This window comes from Abrus precatorius, unplaced genomic scaffold (genome assembly GCF_003935025.1).
Source record: "Abrus precatorius isolate BTA unplaced genomic scaffold, Abrus_2018 Scaffold8, whole genome shotgun sequence".
NCBI lineage: Eukaryota > Viridiplantae > Streptophyta > Magnoliopsida > Fabales > Fabaceae > Abrus > Abrus precatorius.
Window position 1 is genome coordinate 13,769,794 of NW_020874428.1, and position 22,519 is coordinate 13,792,312.

Consider the following 22,519-nt stretch of genomic DNA (forward strand, 5'->3'; position numbering starts at 1 on the left):
AATACAGTAATCAATCCTAAAGAACAATGTCAAGCCATAACTACAAGGAGTGGAGCTGTAGTTGCAAGCCCTAAACCAGCAAAAAAGAAAGTGAATGATGCAGCAGAGAGAAAAATTGAACAAGATCTGCAACAAGGAAATTTTAAGCTATTGAAGAAAGACCATTCAGAAGAAAAAGTAGATGTTCCTATGAATTCTGAAAGGAAAACCAAAAAGCAACTCTTTGAGGAAGCTTGTAAGCCAATAGATCCAGAAAAATACAAGAGGCTGCCCTATCCTCAAAGAGTCCAGAATCCTAAACAAGAGGAACAATTTGAAAGGTTTATGAATGTCTTTACGAAATTACAAATTAATATTCCTTTTGCAGAAGCTTTGGAGCAAATGCCTTCATATGCAAAGTTCATGAAAGAACTACTTTCCAGAAAAAGAAAGCTAGAGCATGATAAAATAGTACCTTTGACAGAGGAGTGCAGTGCCATTCTTAAGAGAAAGCTTCCTCAAAAGCTGAAAGATCCTGGATCATTTAGCATTCCTTGTGAAATAGGAAACTGCACTGTGGGAAGAGCATTGTGTGACTTGGGAGCAAGCATAAATCTGATGCCATTGGCTGTTCTGCAGAAACTTGGCATAGAGGAAGTGAAGCCCACCAACATTACACTGCAGCTAGCTGATAGATCATACACTTATCCATATGGAGTTGTTGAAGATTTATTAGTTAAAGTTGACAAGTTCATTTTTCCTGCAGATTTTGTAATTCTGGACATGGAGGTGGATTCTAACATTCCTTTGATCCTAGGGAGACCATTTCTTGCAACTGGGAGAGCTTTAATAGATGTGCAGAAAGGTGAACTTATGCTTAGAGTTCAAGATGAGAAGGTAGTGTTTAATGTGTTTGAAGCTTTAAAATATCCAATTGAAGATAGCACATGTATGAAGGTAGATATACTGGATACTTTCATTACACAACGCCATATTAATGAAATTGATGAACTTGCTGTGTTAGAAGAAATAATATCTGCAGGGAGCAACAAATCTGAACTTCTGCATGAAGAATACATTATGGAAGTGCAGCAGTAACTAGAAGCTCTGCCAATTCGCAAATCTGCAGAAAATTCAGTGAAGGAGAAGCTAGAAAAGGATGATAAAGAAGAGGAAAAGCAAAGGCTAGAACTGAAACAACTCCCTTCACACCTGCAGTATGCATTCCTGGATGAGAAACATGAAAATCCAGTCATCATCAATAATGAACTTAAGGAAGAACAAGAGGAAAAATTGCTCAGAATTTTGAGAGAACACAAATCTGCAATTGGATGGAGTATTGCAGATCTGAAAGGTATAAATCCCTCATTTTGTAAGCACAAAATTTTATTTGAAGAGAATTTTAAACCTGTTGTGCAGCCACAAAGGAGGTTAAACCCAGCCATGAAAGAGGTAGTTAAAAAAGAAGTCATAAAGCTGTTAGATGCAGGAATAATATACCCAATTTCTGACAGCAATTGGGTAAGTCCAGTCCAAGTTGTTCCAAAGAAAGGTGGTATGACAGTTGTACCTAATGAAAAGAATGAACTTGTCCCTACTAGGACTGTGACTGGATGGAGAATGTGCATAGACTATAGGAAATTAAATGATGTAACCAGAAAAGATCATTTCCCACTACCATTTGCAGATCAAATGCTAGAAAGACTTGCTGGACATTCATTTTATTGTTTTCTTGATGGGTATTCAGGATATAATCAAATAGCTGTAGATCCTTTAGATCAAGAGAAAACTGCATTTACATGTCCATTTGGAGTCTTTGCATATAGGAGAATGCCATTTGGTTTGTGTAATGCCCTGCCACTTTCCAAAGATGCATGCTTTCTATTTTTTCTGATTTGGTAGAAAACATCATAGAAGTGTTCATGGATGATTTCTCTGTTTTTGGTGATTCTTTTGATGATTGTTTAGCTAATCTATCCACTGTTTTGCAGAGATGTCAAGACACTAATCTTGTGTTAAATTGGGAAAAGTGTCATTTCATGGTACAAGAAGGCATTGTCCTTGGTCACAAAATTTTAAAGAAAGGAATGGAGGTGGACCAAGCTAAAATAGAAGTCATTAGTAATTTGCCTCCCCCTATCAATGTTAAGGGAGTTAGAAGTTTTTTAGGACATGCTGGTTTTTATAGAAGATTCATAAAAGATTTTTCCAAGATTGCTAAACCCTTGAGTAATTTATTTATAAAGGATGCAGATTTCATATTTGATGATAATTGTTTGCATGCATTTTCTGTTTTAAAAGAGAAACTGATTTCTGCACCTATTCTTGCAAAACCAGATTGGAAACTACCTTTTGAACTCATGTGTGATGCAAGTGATAGTGCAGTGGGTACTGTTTTAGGACAGAGAAAAGATAGGAAATTACATGCTATCTATTATTCAAGCAAAGTGTTAAATCCTGCACAAGTGAATTACACAACAACAGAAAAAGAACTTTTAGCTGTTGTATATGCTTTTGATAAGTTCAGATCATATTTAATGGGTTCAAAAGTGATTGTATACACTGATCATGCTGTTCTTAAATATCTCTTGACAAAACAGGATGCAAAGCCCAGATTATTAAGATGGATTCTACTCCTCCAAGAATTTGAGCTAGAGATCAAAGACAAGAAGGGGAAAGAGAACAGTGTTGCTGACCACCTATCCAGATTACCTTTGGAGAGTTCAACCACTGAATCATTGGAAATAAATGAAGAATTTCCAGATGAAAAGTTGTTCGCAGTAGATAACATGCCTTGGTTTGCTGACATTGCAAATTTTAAAGCCACTCAAGTCATTCCAAAGAGGTTTACTTGGCAGCAAAAGAAGTTTTTACATGATAGCAAATTCTATGTGTGGGAAGACCCATACCTGTTCAAAATTGGAGTAGATGGGTTACTTAGAAGATGCATTCCACAAAGTGAGCAAGCTGAGATATTATGGCATTGTCATAATTCAGAATATGGAGGCCACCATGCAAGTTCAAGAACTGCTGCAAAAGTTTTGCAAGCAGGTTTCTTTTGGCCTACACTCTTCAAAGATGCCAAGAGGTATGTAGAAAACTGTGACAAATGTCAAAGAACTGGAAATATATCAAGAAGACATGAGCTGCCATTAACCAACATCTTAGAAGTGGAATTATTTGATGTATGGGGGATTGATTTCATGGGACCATTTCCCCCATCATTTTCACACGAATATATTCTAGTGGCAGTGGATTATGTGTCTAAATGGGTAGAAGCAATTTCCACCAGATCAAATGATGCAAAGGTAGTGATTTCTTTTATAAGAAAGAACAGTTTTTCAAGATTTGGTGTGCCTAGAGTGCTGATAAGTGATGGAGGTACTCACTTCTGCAACAAGTATCTTGAAGCTGTATTAATGAAATATGGTGTGAAGCATAAGGTTGCTACTCCATACCATCCACAAACAAGTGGACAAGTGGAGCTCTCAAATAGAGAAATCAAGCAAATTCTAGAGAAAGTAGTGAACAGCTCAAGGAAGGATTGGTCAAAGAGGCTGGATGATTCACTGTGGGCACACAGAACTGCTTTTAAAACTCTAATTGGTATGTCTCCATATCAGTTAGTATTTGGAAAGGCCTGTCACCTACCCCTAGAGCTGGAACATAGAGCATATTGGACTACAAAATGGCTTAATTTCAATCTGTCAAGTGCTGGAAGGAATAGAGTTCTGCAGCTGCATGAATTGGAGGAATTCAGACAGCAAGCATATGAGAATGCAAAATTGTACAAAGAAAGAACCAAGAGAATCCATGACAAGTTCATTCTGCAAAAAGATTTCAGACCTGGCCAGCAAGTGCTATTATTCAATTCAAGGTTAAACTTGTTCCCAGGGAAATTGAAATCTAGATGGTCTGGACCATTTTTAATAAAGGAAACCTCTCCCTTTGGAGCAATTCTTATAGAAGATCAGAAAACAGGAAGGGAATTCAAGGTCAATGGCCAAAGATTGAAGGTCTATCATGGAGAAGAGTTTGCAAGAAACATATCATGCTTGAAATTGGTTCCTCTTGAGTGAGGAACAACTAATGTCAAGCTAGTGACATTAAAGAAGCGCTTTGTGAGAGGCAACTCACATTTCTAACTCATTTTAAGTTTTTTTGTATTGTTTTAGGAGTTTGTATTTCATATTCTGCAGTTTCTGAAATTTGTAATTCTGCATATTCATTTTTTTTTAATTCCCTGCAAGTTCTGCTGCATCTGATTTTCTGAAGTGAATCTAATAGTTGATTAGAGATTTGATGTGGTGAATGTGTATTTGAAGGTTTAAAATTCTGCATAATCTGAAACTTCTGCAATTTGATTCTGCTGCATATCTCTGCTGAAGTGAATTTGGTACTTGATTTGAGGTTCAATGTTTAGAATGTGTATCTGCAAAATTAGAAATCTGTATAATCATGTTTTGCAATTTTATCTAAGTTCTGCAAATATGTTGCTGCAGCTGTTTTTCTTAATTGAATATGATAAATAATTAGAGATTTGGAATTGAGAGAAGTAAATTGAAGGATTAGAGTATGAGAAGTGAGTTAATTGAGAGTTTAGATGAATTTGATTAATGAAAGGAGTCACTATGTTGCAGGAAAGAAGCTACGCAAAGAATACATTTTGAGGATCTCTATTGGAACAATCACTTTTACTGATAAAAGTGATCACGCAGAGATAGATGGGAAAATGAGCCCTCTGGAACGCTTCCTTTTTCTGTCAAGAGTGACTACGCACAGGTAAGTAAACTTTTAATACTTCCGCGTTAGTACTTTTACTGAAAAAAGTTATCACTTTGCTGCGCGTTATCACTTTGCTCAGCAATAGTGATAATGCGCGCCTCACTCTGAAAAATCCACTCTCTGGAACATTCACTCTTACGAATAATAGTGATAACACTGGGAATTTTAATAACATAAAAGTCACTTTTATTCTCCAAAGTAGTCACGTGCTTGGGCGTGCCTATAAATATTGCTAAGGGTGAATACGCACATACATTTTTAAATCAAAAATCCCTTCCCTCTCTGAGAGCTCTCCACTTATCAATCTCTGCATTGCGATTCAGAAGCTTCTTCTTCCCTGTTCGAACATCATTTCTGCATCTCAACCAAGGTACACTTCCCTCTGAGTTTCTTCTTCTCTTTTTCTCTTTCTTTTTCTTCTTCTGCTGCCATGGCTGTGTAATTCGTTTATAGTTAGGGATTGTAGATCTGAAAAGAATATGTTGAATTGATTTGGATCTGCATTTCAAGCTTTGGAATAGATTGAGTGATTGATTCTGAACTTCACGTGGAAATTGAATGGAAATTTGATTAACTAAATTCAGAGGAACCTTTGTCAATGGAAATTGAATTTGTTCTTCAGATCTGAACCAATCACCGAGATTTTAGTTTTCTTAGGGATAAGGAACTTTGATCTTGCAATCTTTTGGTTTCTTACACTTAAAGCAACATTGAATTGAATCAGATCTAAGGAATTAGAATGGTTTAATTGAATGTTAGGTTCACTGAGTTAATGAATTAACCTTTGAATAGTATAATGTGAAACTGATTGTCATTCTTTCCAATTGCTTGTTAATTCAGAACTTTATTGATTAAACATTGGAGTTTTGGTGAAGCATTTCCCTAGCTATGGTTTCTCCCTCTGTTATCACATAACTGTGTGTTCATTATTCTGTTTTCTGCAAGTTCATTTTACTTCTAATTGTTCTAGTTTGCTGTTATTACATGTTACCACTATCCTTACAATTTCGAAAAGCTTGAATGGTTATAATTCTATGAAGTGATACTTGAATCTAAATTCCCTGTGGAGACGATATTTGGATCTTAAATTTACTCATCACTTGCTGCAATCCTAGTGCACTTGCTAGTGTTAGATTGCGAACAACAAACATCAAATTTCACTCTCTGCGTAACTCCTTCCCTGCAACATAGTGACTCCTTTCATTAATCGATTGCTTTTCAAAACTCAAATAACTCACTTGTCACACTTTAAACCTTCAAATACATATTCAAAACATCAAACCTCTAATCACTTATCAAATTCACCTCAGAAAATCAGATGCAGTAGAATTCTAATTTGCAGAAACTGCAGAAGTTGTAAATATGAAATGCAAACTTCTAAAACAATACAAAAAGCTTAAAATGGGTTAGAAATGTGAGTTGTCTCTCAAAAAGCGCTTCTTTAACGTCACTAGCTTGACGTTAAATGTTCCTCACTCAAGAGGAACCAATTTCATGCATGAGATATTCCTTGTAAACTCCTCTCCATGATATACCTTTAATCTTTGGCCATTAACCTTGAATTCTTTCCATGTCCTTTGATCCTCAATCAGAATTGCTCCAAAGGGAGATGTTTCCTTGATCAGAAAGGGTCCAGACCATCTTGATTTCAGCTTCCCTGGAAATAATTTCAATCTGGAATTAAACAACAGCACTTGCTGTCCAAGTTTGAATTCTCTTTGCAAAATGAATTTGTCATGAATACTCTTGGTTCTTTCTTTGTACAACTTTGCATTCTCATAAGCTTGCTGTCTACACTCCTCCAATTCATGTAATTGCAGAATTCTCTTCTTTCCAATACTTGGTAGATCAAAACTCAGCCACTTAATAGTCTAGTAAGCTCAGTTCTCCAACTCCAAAGGTAAGTGACATGCCTTTCCAAAGACTAATTGGTATGGTGACATACCAATTGGAGTTTTAAAAGTAGTCTTGTATGCCTACAGGGAGTCATCTAGTTTCTTTGACCAGTCTTTTCTTAAACTACTCACTACTTTCTCCAAAATCTGCTTGATTTCTCTGTTTGACACTTCCACTTGTCCACTTGTTTGTGGATGATATGGAGTAGCAACCTTGTGCTTCACACCATACTTCATTAATACTGCTTCAAGGTATTTGTTGCAGAAGTGGGTACCTCCATCACTTATCAGAAATCTGGGTACTCCAAACCTTGCAAAAATGTTCTTTCTTATAAAGGATATCACTACTTTGGCATCATTTGATCTTGTGGGGATGGCTTCCACCCATTTGGAAACATAATCTATTGCCACTAAAATGTATTCATGAGAAAATGATGGGAGAAAAGGTCCCATGAAGTCAATCCCCCATACATCAAATAGCTCCACTTCTAAAATATTTGTCAATGGCAGCTCATGCCTCCTTGATATGTTGCCAGTTCTTTGACACTTATCACAGTTTTCAATATACTTCTTGGCGTCCTTGAAGAGTGTAGGCCAAAAGAAACCTGCTTGCAAGACTTTGCAACAGTCCTTGAACTTGCATGATGGCCTCCATATTCTGAGTTGTGGCAATGCCATAATACTTCAGATTGTTCATTTTGTGGAATGCACCTCCTAATTAGACCATCCACCCCAATCTTGAACAAATAAGGGTCACTCACCACCTTGCATTTCCTCCTAGATATCCCATATCGTCTCCATCTTCCATACCCCCATGTATCTCTGTAACTATTTACATTATATTTATTTCCATCTCATACTCTTTTTGAGTACATCCAAATATGTCATTTCTCATGTTCACCCATATTTTTCATTATATTTCCACATACTTTTCATCATATACATCAAACCATGGCATATTCACAATACACTTCATTTTTAGATGAACCATAATATATTCAAACATGTAGCATCTATCTCTTTATATTTTTCATGTCACAAAATCACAACATCATATCAACCATCCTCAATATACCTTATCATACACTATTTGAACATAATAACATATTTTTCCCATATATCTATATATTCATCATAAAACCACATAAACAACTAATTTTTCTCACTTTTTCACAGATTATTTTTCACAAAACAAAGATTATACTGCATAAAATTAAAGTTTATCTTAAAAACCATAAGAAATTTGAGATGAAGAGAAATAAAATGTAAATTTAGATTCAAGCTTAGAGAAACTTACTTTAAATTGTTTAAAATGAACACACGATCCTAGATCTGGAGAGAAATCTAAGCTTAGAGAGGTTTAATAAGAGAGAAAATGAGAATTGAAGGGTTTCGATCTCTTAAGAGCTTAAGGGAAGTTAAGAAATGAAAATTTTCGTTCATGGGAACCCTTTTATATATAGCTCACTTTGCAAACCGCCATAGATCTAGCTTGAGTGAGATTTGCTGATATTGCCGTCGCTTGAGCAAGAGGCCTCTGAAAATGAATGTTCGAGATTCTTCCTTCTCACATGAGCGAGGATTATCTCGCTCGAGCGAGATTTCATGTACTTCACCTCCATCAAACACTTAGAAATTCTTTGCAAATTCATTCCAATCACACTTAATATCAAATAATTCTTCAATTAATACTTTAAAATACTAGGTGTTACAACTCTCTCCTTCTTTAAAGAATTTTGCCCCCAAAATTGACTAAGTTACAAAAAGATCAGGGTATAACTCTCTCATCTTACTTTCACTCTCCTATGTAACATCTCCCTCATCACTTACATTCCATATTACCTTTACTAATGAAATATCCTTACCCTTTAATTGCTTAATATGGTGATAATAATCTTCACTGGTTGTATATCATATGACAAATTTTCTCTTACTTGAATAGGGTCTACTTTAATCACATGAGTGGAATCTAATATATATTTTCTGACTTGAGATACGTGAAATACAGGATACAAATTTGAGAGATTCGAAGGCATAGCTACCTGATAAGCTATGGGACCAACTTTACTTAGTACTTCAAATGGTCCAATAAACTTAGGAGATAACTTCTTGTATTTCAGAGCTCTCCCAACCTTAGTGACAAGTGAAACTTTCAAAAACACATGGTCACCTACTTGGAACTCCAAAGGTTTCCTTCTTCTATCATAATAACTTTTTTGCCTATCATATGCAATCTTCATCTTTTTTCTAATCATCTTGATTTTCTCATGTTGATGATCGCGAGTGTCGTGCTCAGACAAATTATTAAAAACTGAATTGCATAAAAATTATGTAGTAAGATGTGCAATCCGAGTCGTCTCCCAATGATGATAATGTTATACGATTATAAATTTAGATGAGGTTTGACTTATAAAATAATGCTGATTAGAATAAAAAGTTAACAAGAATTTAAAACTCTAATCTAAGAATTTAGAAAAACTATGATCATTCTATCACTAGATTCTAAGAAGATGCATCAGCCAACAAATTAGTGATTAACATATAATTTGAATGAAACCTCAATTCAAATTAAGCATTCACATGAAAATCTTCATGCATTCAATTAACATACAATCGCTCAAAATTCAGAAACCTATATAACCTAATCGATTTGTATTAATTTAATTCACCAATGCCATTAATCTTAGATCTCAAATATGAAAATCTAATTCACTTTCCTTCAAAACTTAATTACATACATCAACCGTATAATATGCAATCAAACAGCTACACAATTATCAATCCAAACAAATAACTTCAATCCAAAATCATAATTAGCAAAAGGGAAAGAAGAAAGAGATGAAACCGGTTTTGATGTTAAATGAATTACGAAACCGATCCTTGATGATACACAAAATTTTTGTTTCATTTTGCAAAAAGAATTGTCGTCAACCTTCTTCAAAATATGCAGAAAAAGTTTGTAGTATCTAGGGTGCAAGCCTAGGTTGTCTCCAATGACTTTGGTTTGTAACATACATTGAACATGTTGTGAACATTTACTGTGAAGGCAATTAAAACAAGGGAGTTTTGTGTAATTCTAATTTTAATGTAAAGGCAACTGATGAAATTAATGAATCCAATCAATGAAATATGCAATCCTTAGTTTGTTCATGTAATTCTACTCCTATCCCTCTCAAGATTCAATACTTTTCCTCTTCCTCTGAATTAGGGTAACTCAAAAAGCAAGAATTAACCTTAATATCCCATACAAATTAAGCAATTTACATGGGTTCCAATCTCTCATCTCCAAGATTACGCAACCTTAGAAATCAACTTAGGATTAAGCAAACTAAGTTAAGAATTTCATTAAAATGAATTAGGGTTAATTAAGCAATGTCCCCCTCATTCAACCATTAATTCAATTCACAGAGTTGGGAAATGTAAATTCATGAAGAAAAGGGAATTACATTGACATTCATACCCAGGAATTCAAGAATCCATGAACTCACTAAGGATTAGAAGAAAGTTTAGCCCTCCATAGGGATGGGTCTTACAAATTCAAGATGGAAACAAAGGGAAATCAACATCATAATGCAAGAATTAAAGGAAAATTAAGAGAAATTGTAAATCAAACCTTAATATTGGCCTTGGCTGTCACCCAAGGATCCTAAGCTCTGCAAAATGCTCCCAAAGTGGCAAAAGAATCTAAAGTTATGTAAAAAGCTCCGTACCCTAATTTCTCAAATCCTATTTATAGTGCAGAAATTTTTGCCCAAAGTGACTATTATGGATTCATAGTGATAACGCGCAGCGTTCCATAGTGTTTACGCGCAGTCCATAGTTGTTACGCGCAAGACCTGTGATTTAGGCCTCTCTGGAGTTATCACTTTGGCTTCATAGTGATAACGCACAACGCCCCAGAGTGGTTACTCTCGCTCCATATGTTTACGCGCAGGTCCTATGTTTTTGGCCTCTCTGGAGTTGTCACTTTGGTATCAGAGTGATAACTTTGGCTGCTCCAGAGTGTCTATTATGGTTCCATAGTAGCTACGCGCAAGTCTTGTACTTTTTGGCCTCTCTGGAGTTGTCACTATGGGTTCATTGTGATCACTCTGGTCTGCCCTTCTGGAACTAGCTTGCTGTAGTGTTCACTATGGACTCCAAAGTGATCACTTTCACCTCAAACTTTCTCAAATGCTAAAAATTCATGGAAAAAGTCTAGAAACTCTTGCACAATTATTCAAATGATCAAAATTGCAAACTATATCAATGTAAATCAATGTAATTTAACCAAAAATTAAGAAACCTATTATAAATTGACCAAAATGATGTTTTTATGTTATTTGCAATTCCTAGGTTTACTTTTTCTATTAAGAAACATTAAAATGACAAGTAAAAAACTAATAAAATGTGGATTCATCACAACCCCAAACTTAAACTTTTGCTTGTCCTCAAGCAAATCAAAATTCAGTAAAGTCACTTGTAAGAGGGTTGGAGTTATCCAAAAAAATTTCTTTCAAAATTTTCATTCCAAAATCAAACTCTAATTGACACTTCCAATGTTTCCACAATCATGGATTCATTCAACAAAGAAATCATGCCCAAATCAATTAATTCCAAGCAAAGTCCCACTAAACTGAACCAAAAATCTAGCAAGGTTTCATGTAATCCACACAATGCAAAGAAATTATCTAGCTCACAAGGTGGTGTTTCACTCTTCACTCATCAATATTTCAGGCTAAGTGTTTTCCCTCAGTTCATGCATTTTGCCTCACCCTACCATATGCTTGCCCATATTCTCAATCTCCTTTGCCTAGATACAATGAACCACTTATCAAGAGGACTTTGTTGGTCACAAATGTATTAAGTTAGGTCAAATTTTGATCAAGGAGGATCAAAAGCTCAAGTGGATTTTTAAGAGGAGGGAATTCCTTTGAGTGAGTGAGTACAACAACAAAGAGTGGAATGCATAAAATGATGCAGCAAGTGATATTCAAGCTCTCTTTCACCATATTTTTCATTTACTTTGCCTTATGTGGAGACAAAATGACTTGCTGTATTTTTTCTTTTTCGTTTTCATTCATCATCATTTTTTATAGACTTTGACAATCATTTTCTTCTTTAAATTCAAGCAAATTTGTTTTTTGACATGTAATATTGACATGTAAAATCCTCACCACCCTAAACTTAAGAGCTTGCTTGTCCTCAAGCAACTACAATCATAATCAGCATCCCAAACTTAGTTTATTGCATCCACTCTTGATGCAACTCAAAAGAAATACCTCTATTAAAGGAAGGAATATTTTTGCAGACTAAGTTTGGCAAAAGAAGGAGTGTGGAAGAAGAGAAATTAGGTGCAAAAGTGTTGAATGATAGGTGTGTGTGTGCAAAGATGGCCTCAATCATCTAGATGGAAGATTGCACAATGCATATTCAATTAAGAAGCAGGGCAAGTTTTAGAGGATAGATGCAACAATACATGTAAATGGCACACATAAAGGAATTTAAAGGCTCAATTCTCTACCATGATAAAAAGTGATAATTACTTAACAACATGTGATTACAATTCACCGTACAAGAAAATATATGCAGCATGGTAGGAACGAAAATATTCAAAAATAGAGAATGATCATGAGTTGAATGGGAAGTGCAATCAAAATGTAACTATGGAATTACAAAACTGGACTATATTAAAAGAGAGATAAGGAAAATATTTTTTTGTATTTTCAGTTAGAACTGTGCAAGAAAATTAGACTAAGAACAATGGAAACAGAGGCAAAGAGATCACCCTCATTTCATAGAAAGTAGAATCACAAGTCAGAGGTCAAATTCATGCTCCTCTTGATGGGACTGAGGGCATTTTCTGCACAAATATACACAGATTCAGTATAGGGAGCAAACATTAAACTAGAAAATGGAATAGATATATATATATAAGAGAAAATGTTGGAGATGTTGAGATTAAGAGGGATAATACGAAAATAGAGCAGTAAAGGTGGAAACATAAATGTGCGATATTTACAAGGAATTGATGGTTAGCAGTAAATACAGGGAAATAGTAGAAAGTAAGTGAAAAGTGAGTGCAGTGACAAAGAAACTAAGAGTAAATACAGGGAAATAGTAGAAAGTAAGTGAAAAGTGAGTGCAGTGACAAAGAAACTAAGACTAAATTGCATCTTCATCAGAGCTGGAAAAGGCAGAGTCATCATCATCATCTTCTGCTACTGCTACTGGGAGGTCTTCATCTGAGGTACTAGAGCTGCTGTCATCTGCTTCAGCTCTGGTAGGGGCAAGAGAAGGAAAAAGGGTGGAAGGTCACTCTGGACTGCTGCTCGCTGGTAAGGGGTACTGGAAGTAGGAGTTTCATAAAGCTGCGTGGTAGTCATCCCCAGCTTCTTCCCTATGTTCAGCAGTATAGTGTCCATCAAAGTCAAGAGCGCCTTCTGCCCAGCATGAATGAAATCCTGCCTTAGAGCAAGCTGCTTCATCTGCTCCCTCATCCTCATTGGAGTATCCCTTCTTTAGTCAGCTGGTAGCGATAGTCCTGGGTTAGCAGTCTTTCTGGGTTTGAAGAAGTCCTTCACCATTGTTGTAGTAATAGGAGGGGCAGCTCTGATTTTTTGCAAGTAGTCTCCAAAATCTACCCCAGCATCTTGGCATAGCATGGTGATGATGGATGGAAAACCCATGGAATCTCTGCTCCTACTCAAGATGTCCATGATGGCATTACTGATTACCTCACCCATATGGATGGGCATGCCTGTTAGAATTGGATAAATGAGCTCTGTTCTCTTCACTGCTAAGGTAGAAGAGTGGAGGACCGGCATGAAAGAACTGAGAATGAAGACACTCCATACTTTTACTGCAGGGATTAGGTGCCTTGTGGTTAAGTTCTTGGGCTGTATCTTGCAGTCAAATTCCCAATTTTCACCTTCCTTGCAGACAGTTTCAAGGATAGGCTTGTATTCCTTATCCTCTTGGATGCTAAAGGTGGTATGCACAGCTGGAATATTCAGAACTCTCTGAATGTTGGAGGGGGTGAAGTTGATCAGTTTTCCCCTCACCATGCTGTGTCTGGGAGGGAGAGTGTCACCTTTAACTCTTATTATGTTGGCAAAGAACTCTTGAGTGATTTCCTTCCACCCATTACCAACACAAGTCGTGAAAAGATCCCATCCTCTCCTCTGAATCTCCTCCTCAAATTGGGGATAAGTACCTTCTTGAATTTCAAAGTTACGGTCCTGCACTAGCTTCTTTCTCAAGATATTTGTTTTGAAATATTCTTCATGCTCCAATGACTTGAACCTGGGGTCATAGTTAGGTGGGGGTGCAGAGGAAGATGCACCAGCTGTTTTGGCCCTCTTGGACCTTGGAGTGCTCTTCCTTGGTGTGTTGACCATATTTGCTGGGTGGGAGTTCGAGATTATTATAGAAATGTAGAATGGAATGGGTTTTAGCACATAATAACGAAGGGAAAGGGAGGAATCACAGGAAGGTTGGAGATGAGAGTGAGAGTGTTCAGAGGATGAGTGAAAGTGAAGGCTGGAGTAGTCACTTTCAATTTATATAGGTTGTGGGCGTTATCACTTTCAAACCATAGTAAGAATGCGTATTTATATTTTGTAAGCTAAGTGTCGCGCGTAATTACTATGGCGTGAAAGAGAGAACTACAGAGAAGGCGCTTTGTGAAGTGGGTTGCACGTAGTTACTATGAAAAGAAAGTAACTACGCGCATCATGGGTGGCCCAGGAGGTGCCTCTGTAGTTATCACTACGGAACCAAAGTGATAACTACAGAGAGCCTTATATATTCTAGTCATCTGTGCGTGTTCACTATGAACTGGGAGTGATTACGCGTAGACTCATGACCCATAAACCTTTTGAAAGTGATCACTATAGGCTGAAAGTGAAAACTACAGTGAGTGGGTTCACTTACCTTAGTATGAAAGTATCTACTATGAAATGGAAGTGGGCACCTTGGATATGTCTTGGAGCATAGGAAATTCCTATGGTCTCTGCATGAATCAAATTCAAAATTTAAAACTGTCTACTATACAAAGAATGAAGAATATGTAATAAAATTATGTTTAATTCATCTCAATTCACAGCTCAATCATAAAAATGCTTATTGAATGAAAAGAACCATAAAAATAAAAATAAAAATAAAAATTAAAAATTCTTAATCAACTTGTGAGTTGCCTCTCACACAATGCTTCTTTAACTTCACTAGCTTGACGTATGAAATGAGTTATGGGGGCCAAGGGTTGGAATGGAGGTTGGTGCATAGTGATTTCAAGTTAATCTCCTCAACTTCTTCCAAGGTAGCTGAGTTTTGCAAGAATGGATTCAAGCGGTGCCCATTCACCATAAAGCTTTTACTAGTGGAGTCACTTATGATCTCTACTGCACCATAGGAAAATACCTTTGTAATGGTGAAGGGTCCAAGCCACCTTGATTTGAGCTTTCCAGGCATGAGTTTAAGACGAGAATTAAACAAAATAACCTTTTGACTAACATAGAACTCTTTGCTTGAAATCTTCTTGTCATGGTATTGTTTGGTCTTTTCCTTGTAAATTCTAGAGTTCTCATAGGCCTCAAGACGTAGCTCCTCTAACTCTTGCAGCTGTAATTTCCTCTGCTCTCTAGCTGAGTCATAATGAATATTGCAAGTCTTTAGTGCCCAATAAGCTTTGTGTTCCACCTCAACTAGCAGATGGCAGGCTTTTCCATAGACCACCCTGTATGGTGACATTCCCAAGGGTGTCTTGAATGTTGCTCTATATGCCCACAAGGCATCATCAAGCCTGCGACTCCAGTCTTTTCTGTGGGGCTGCACTACTCTCTCAAGTATTTTCTTGATTTTCCTATTAGAGAGCTCAGTCTGCCCATTTTTCTGTGAGTGGTAGGCAGTGGAAACTTTGTGTACAACTCCATATTTCTTCAACAAGACTTCCATAGTACTATTGCAAAAATGACTTCCTTGATCACTAATGATGACTCTAGGAATTCTAAACCTGCAAAATAAGTTGCTACGAACAAACTCTGCAACAACTCTAGCATCATAGTTCTGGTGGCTTTAGCTTCCACCTATTTTGAGACATAATCAATAGCAAGAAGTATATAAAGAAAACCAAAAGAGGAGGGGAATGGCCCCATAAAATCAATACCCCAGACATCAAAGATGTCACAATATAGAATGGGTTGTTGGGGCACCTCTTGTCTCCATGTAATTACTACTCCCGCTCTTTGGCATCTCTCACAAGTAGAGTATGCTTGCCATGAGTCCTTAAAAATAGATGGCCAATACAGTCCTACACCAAGCACCTTTTTGCTATCCTCTGAGGTCCTTGATGACCTCCTACAGCTGAGGCGTGACAGAACTGCAGGATGGATGGAATTTCTTCATCAGGCACGCACCTTCTGATGACTTGGTCACTGCAGAATTTCTATAAATAAGGGTCATCCCAAATGTAATGTTTGGCCTCACTCCTTATCCTATCCTTTTTAGCTTTCGGTGCACTTGCTGGAAAAACTCCGGCAATAAGAAAGTTAACAATATCAGCATACCAGGGTGCCTGTGAACCATATAACTCTAAGAGTTGTTCATCAGGAAAATTATCTAAAATTGGAATAGGGTCTAGAACTCCCTCTATCCTGCTCAGGTGGTCGGCTACCAAATTCTAAGTTCCACTTCTATCCTTGATTTCCAAATCAAATTCTTGAAGTAAGAGCGGATAACCTTATAAGCCTGGGCTTAGAATCTGTCTTTTTCAGCAAATACTTCAAGGCAGAATGATCAATAAAAACCACAACTTTTGACCCTAACAGATATGATCTAACTTGTCCAATGTAAAAACTATGGCCAACAATTCTTTTTCAATTGTGGTGTAATTACATTGTGCTGGATCCAATGTTCTAGAAGCATAATAAATGATGTGAGGAAACTTACCAACCCATTGTGTCAATGCAGCGCCCACTGCAAAATTGGATGCATCACACATTAATTCAAATGTTGTAGTCCAATTTGGAGGTTGGATGATGGGTGTGGTGGTCAGGGCTTCCTTAAGCATATTAAATGCTTCCTTGCACTTTTCATCAAAATTGAACTCAGCTCCTTTTGCAAAAGTTTGGACAGGGGAATGGCAATCTTGGAGAAGTTCTTAATGAATCTCCTGTAGAACCCTGCATGGCCAAGAAAAGCACGAACCTCTCGAATGCAAGAGGGGTAAGGCAATTGTGCAATAACATCAAGTTTTGCATGATCTACTTCAATTCCTTTTTCAGATATGATATGGCCTAACACTACACCTTGCTCTACCATAAAATGGCATTTTTCAAAATTAAGCACAAGGTTGGTATCAATGCATCTTTTCAATACTTTATCCAAATTATTCAAACATGCAAAGAAAGATGGGCCATACACGGTAAAATCATCCATAAAAACTTCTATACAATGCTCCACTAAATCAGAAAAAATACTTAACATACATCTTTGAAATGTTCCTAGAGCATTGCATAAGCCAAAGGGCATTCTCCTATAGGCAAAAGTGCCAAAAGGACATATAAAAGTGGTTTTTTCCTGGTCTTCAGGTGCAATGCAAATTTGGAAATAACCAGAAAAACCATCAAGAAAACAATAATGAGACTTACCAGCCAACCTTTCCAACATCTTATCAATGAAAGGCAATGGGAAGTGATCCTTTCGGGTCGCTTGGTTAAGCCTCCTGTAGTCTATGCAGACTCTCCAACTATTTTGGACTCTGGTGGGTATCAACTCATCTTTTTCATTCTTCACCAAAGTGAGTCCAGATTTCTTTGGGACCACTTGGACCGGGCTAACCCAAGTGCTATCTGATATAGGGTAGATAATCCCAGCTTGCAACAACTTGGTGACCTCCTTCTTCACCACGTCCAGAATAATGGGATTTACCCTCCTCTGAGGCTGCCTTACTGGCTTAGCACCCTCCTCCAATAATATTCTGTGCATACAAAGAGAGGGGCTGATTCCAGGAATATCAGCAAGGGTCCACCCTATAGCTTTCTTGTGCCTCTTAATCACTTCTAGGAGTTTCTCCTCTTGTTGTACATTCAGCTTGGTGGAGATTATCACTGGAAGCTTCTCATTTGCCTCTAAATAGGCATATTTCATATGTTTTGGTAAAGGTTTAAGCTCCAGTGTGGGAGGTTGCTCCACAGAGGGAAGTGGTTTACCACTCTCAATAGAAGAAATCTCTGCAACATTCAAATCAAAGGGGTTAGATTCAATTGTACTTGCTGAACTTAAAACATCACATTCTTCCCCTATCAAATTTTCAATCTATTCAATATTATAAGTTACAGAATTCACATTCAAAAAGTTAGAAATACAAGAGTCACACATAAAAGAATTATTACAATATTCACAAATGGGAATATCTATACATTTAATAAAATCAAAAGAAAAATCTGTTTCTAAGAATTCAGAAAATTGTTCATCTATCAAATAAATCAATTTGGAAGACAGAATGTTCTTCAGATGGGTGCTTCATAGCATCAAGTATGTTGAAGCGCACAATGCTGTCCTCAAACTCCATGGTAAGTGTCCCGGCATGCATATCAATTTTTGTTCTTGCGGTCTTCAAGAACGGTCTTCCCAATACGATTGGTCCAGCACTCTTCATTGACTCTCCCTCTTGCATGTCCAAAATGTAAAAGTCGGCTGGGAAGATGAAATCATTCACCCTGACTAGTACATCTTCAACAATCCCAACTGGGTTTGTTATGCTTCTGTTGGCTAACTAAATAACCACACCTGTAGGCTGCAGAGGGCCAAGAGACAGTGAAGTAAAAATGGACAAAGGCATGACATTTATTGATGCTCCTAAATCTAGCATGGCATTCTCAATCCTATTATTTCTAATAATGCATGGGATAGTGAATGTTCCCGGGTCCTTACATTTCTCAGGCATTGTGGACCTTTGTTTTTCAAAAAGTGCAGAAACATTCCTACCCATATTTACCTTCTCATTACCCTTAAGATGCCTCTTGTGGGTGCATAAGTCTTTCAAGAACTTGGCGTACTTGGGTATTTGCTTGATTGCATCTAGTAGAGGTATGTTCACCTCTACCTTCCTGAAAGTCTCAAAAATCTCTTTCTCAGCCTCTTCAATCTTTTTACTTGGCTGGATAACTCTCTGAGGGAATGGTATAGGAATTGGCCTTCAACATCTTCTGCCGCCTTGGTTGGGCAGGGGTAGGTTCTGGTTGTTCTTGAGTCATTTCCTCTCTATTTTGACTAACTGTAGCTGGAGTACAGCTTGAGTCTTCCTTCTCATTGGGAATTGTGGGCTCTTGCATCACTTTTCCAAACCTCAAGGTGATTGCGCTCACATTTTTGGGATTTATAACAGTTTGTGCAGGGAGGTTTCCTGAAACTTGACATTGCATCTGGTTTAGAGATGAGGCTAACTGTCCCATTTGGTTCTCCAAAGTTTTAATACTAGCCCCGATTCTCTGCTAGAAAATGATGTTGTTCATGGTCAATGATAAATGCTTTCTATACTTGATCCTACATTGTAATTCATGAATGATAATTGAGAGTTTTAAGCTATTCATTGAGAAAATTTACTATTATTAATTTCATTTTATTCATATTTCAGGAAAAAGGATCAAGAAGTGAAAGTCTTAAAGATGTCGAGAATTGAAGAAAAATAAACCAGAGATATACACGGGCAAGTACATGCCCGTGTATATGAGCGTGTATCTCACTGGTCGCGTCAATTGAAGTGTATCATCAAAACCAGAGATGTACACGGCCAGATACATGGCCATGTACATGAGCGTGTACTTTTATGGAAAGCTTTGAAGGGCGTCTATTAGAAAACAGAGATGTACACGGCCAAGTACATGGCCGTGTACTTGGGCGTGTACTTTTACGCGCGTCAGAAATTTAACTTTTGTGAGAAAATTAACCCTAGGATAATTCCTATAAAAGGAGAACTAAACTCAAACCTGAGGCGGTTTTTTGGAGACGAAAGACTCAGAGACGGTAAGAGGATGGGATTAAGCATTTTATTTCATCTCTTTTGTAATTTTAATTTGGGCGCCGTTGCCGGGGACTGTTTAATTAGGATTCCCTTTATTACGTATTTACTAATTTTATTTATTTCTTTAGTCTTGAATTAACTTAACTATTTTGCTTTCATTCTTTTTAGGAGCTGATTTTTCTAGTGTATGATCAAAACCCGTTCTACTGCACTGTCTGAAAAACTATTTGAATTTGACCCAGAGATCGAAAGAACTTTGCGAAAAATTCAGAAAGAGAAGCGACTGCTAGTACAGAGGAAAACGCACAAACACACATAGAAGGAATGGCAAACAACGAAGATCAACCAAGGACTATGTCCGATTATGCTCGTCCATCATTAACGGGGACAGAGTTTAGCACTGTCTGTCTGGATGTGCAGGGAAATTTTGAAATAAAGCCCAATGTTATTCAGATGGTTCAGCAGTTTGTTCAATTTGATGGGTTGCAAGATGAAGACCCAAACGCTCACATCGCTAATTTTCTGGAGATCTGTGATACTTTCAAGATTAATTGAGCTACTGATGATGCAATCCGCTTGAGGCTATTCCCATTTTCTCTTAGGAGCAGAGCAAAGCAATGGTTGAACTCTCTCCCGCGAGGATCTATCACTTCATGGGAGGCTATGGCGGAAAAATTCTTGGCAAAATATTTCCCTCCCGCGAAAACTGCCAAAATGAGGAACGATATCTCTTCCTTCTATCAGTTGTAGTTAGAGACATTATACGATACGGGGGGAAGGTTCAAGGAATTGTTGCGGAAATGCCCACATCATGGGATTCCGGACTGGCTTCAAGTGCAAACCTTCTACAATGGATTGAACCCAGCCACAAGACAAATGATAGATGCTGCAGCTGGGGGTACTTTGAATAGCAAGACACCAAGGGCTGCACAAGAACTGTTTGAAGAAATGGCAATGAACAACTATCAGTGGAGCTCCACTCGATCCAAACCTGCAAAATCGGCGGGGATCTATAGTCTTGATGCAGTGACATCCTTGGCAATGCAAGTTGAAGCCTTAGGAAAGAAGATTGATGGTTTATCTGTTAACCATCCAGTTGCTCCAGTGATGAGATGTGATATTTGCGGAGGAGGCCACCCTAATCATGAGTGTCGAGCTACTCAAGAAGAACATGCCAATGTGATAGGAAACAGACCTCTGTACCAAAATTATAATGGCATGAATAATCCGGGCTCGAGGAACTATACAAACCCACCGTGGAACAACAATCAACAACCAATACGGAACAACACACCCTCAGGGTTTCAACAAACTCCACATCAACGACCACCACCCCTAGTCGAAAAGAAGTCAAACCTTGAGGAGCTGATGACCAAATTCATTCAAACTTCAGAATCTCGGTTTCTATCCACCAAGACAGCACTAAGAAATCAACAAGCCTCTATCCATAATCTAGAAATTCAGTTGGGTCAAATTTCTAGACTCCTATCAGAAAGACCCCAAGGAAGCTTGCCTGGCAATACTGAGACTAATCCTAGGGAGCAGGTCAATGCAGTAACATTAAGGAGTGACAGAACATTACAAGAGAAGGGGAAGCAAGAAACAGAAAAAGATGCAGTTGAAGAGGAGGATAAATGTCAAGAGGAGACTGTAGAAAAACCCCCTACAGTGAAAGAATTCATACCCCCACTCCCCTACCCAGCTAGATTGAAGAAGGACAGAGACGATGAACAGTTTGGTAAATTTCTTTCCTTATTTCGTCAGCTTCATATTAATTTACCGTTTGTTGATGCCTTGGCACAGATGCCCAAGTACGCCAAATTTCTGAAGGATCTACTATCCAACAAGAAGAAATTGGAGGAGTTAGCCACAGTAACTCTAAATGAAGAATGCTCAGCAATTCTGCAAAACAAGATGCCCGAAAAATTGAAGGATCCAGGGAGTTTTACTCTTCCTTGTCTCATTGGTAGATTGATAGTTGATAGGGCTTTAGCTGATTTAGGTGTTAGCATTAATTTGATGCCATATTCTATTTTTAAGAAATTAGGTTTAAGGGAACCTAGGCCAACTAGGATGAGTATTCAACTAGCTGATAGGTCAATTAAATATCCTAGTTGTATCATTGAGGATGTGCTTGTAAAAGTGGACAAATTTATTTTTCCTGTTGATTTTGTAATTCTTGATATGGATGAGGACACTGATGTCCCTTTGATCTTAGGTCGTCCATTTTTAGCTACTGCAAGGGCTATAATTGATGTGAGGGATGGAAAGTTAATTTTGAGGGTTGGAGATGAAAAAGTCACTTTCAAAATTCCTGATGTAATAAAAAAGTCTTTGAAACAAGATGATTCTTGCTACTTTATTAATGTAATTAATGATTATGTTTCTAATTATGCACAGGAATTCTTGATTTCAAACCCATTGGAAAGAAGCTTAGTTCATGATAGAGGAAAAGATGATATGAGCTTGGTAACTCAAGAACAGTGGTGTCATTTAGAAGCCACTAAGCCATTATGGAGAAAGAGAGACTTCAAAGTTTTGGAGTGGAAATCAGAGAAGCAACCCAACCCATTCATTAATGAACCACCAGATGAAAAATTGAAGGTCTACCATCATAAAAAAATCAAGGGAGGTAAACTATTTCAAAAAGGTGATTTAGTAGTACTGTTGTACAACTCTCGCCTCAAATTATTCTCAGGTAAACTCAAATCTCATTGGTCTGGACCGTTTACTGTGCATAAGGTATTTCCTTGCGGTATAATTGAATTAACTCATCCAGAAAAAGGAAATTTTAACGTAAATAAACATAGGCTCAAACTGTACCAGGGGGTCAACTGCAAACTTTTGCAAATGAGGA

General features: G+C 37.4%; 1 non-coding gene across 1 annotated transcript; it reads right to left on the reverse strand.

Annotated features, from left to right (window-relative positions):
* Positions 1–20,373: 20,373 nt before the first annotated feature.
* LOC113848651 lies at positions 20,374–20,480 on the reverse strand. Its single transcript, XR_003501915.1, has one exon. It is a non-coding gene; the product is annotated as a small nucleolar RNA R71 (small nucleolar RNA).
* Positions 20,481–22,519: the final 2,039 nt, after the last annotated feature.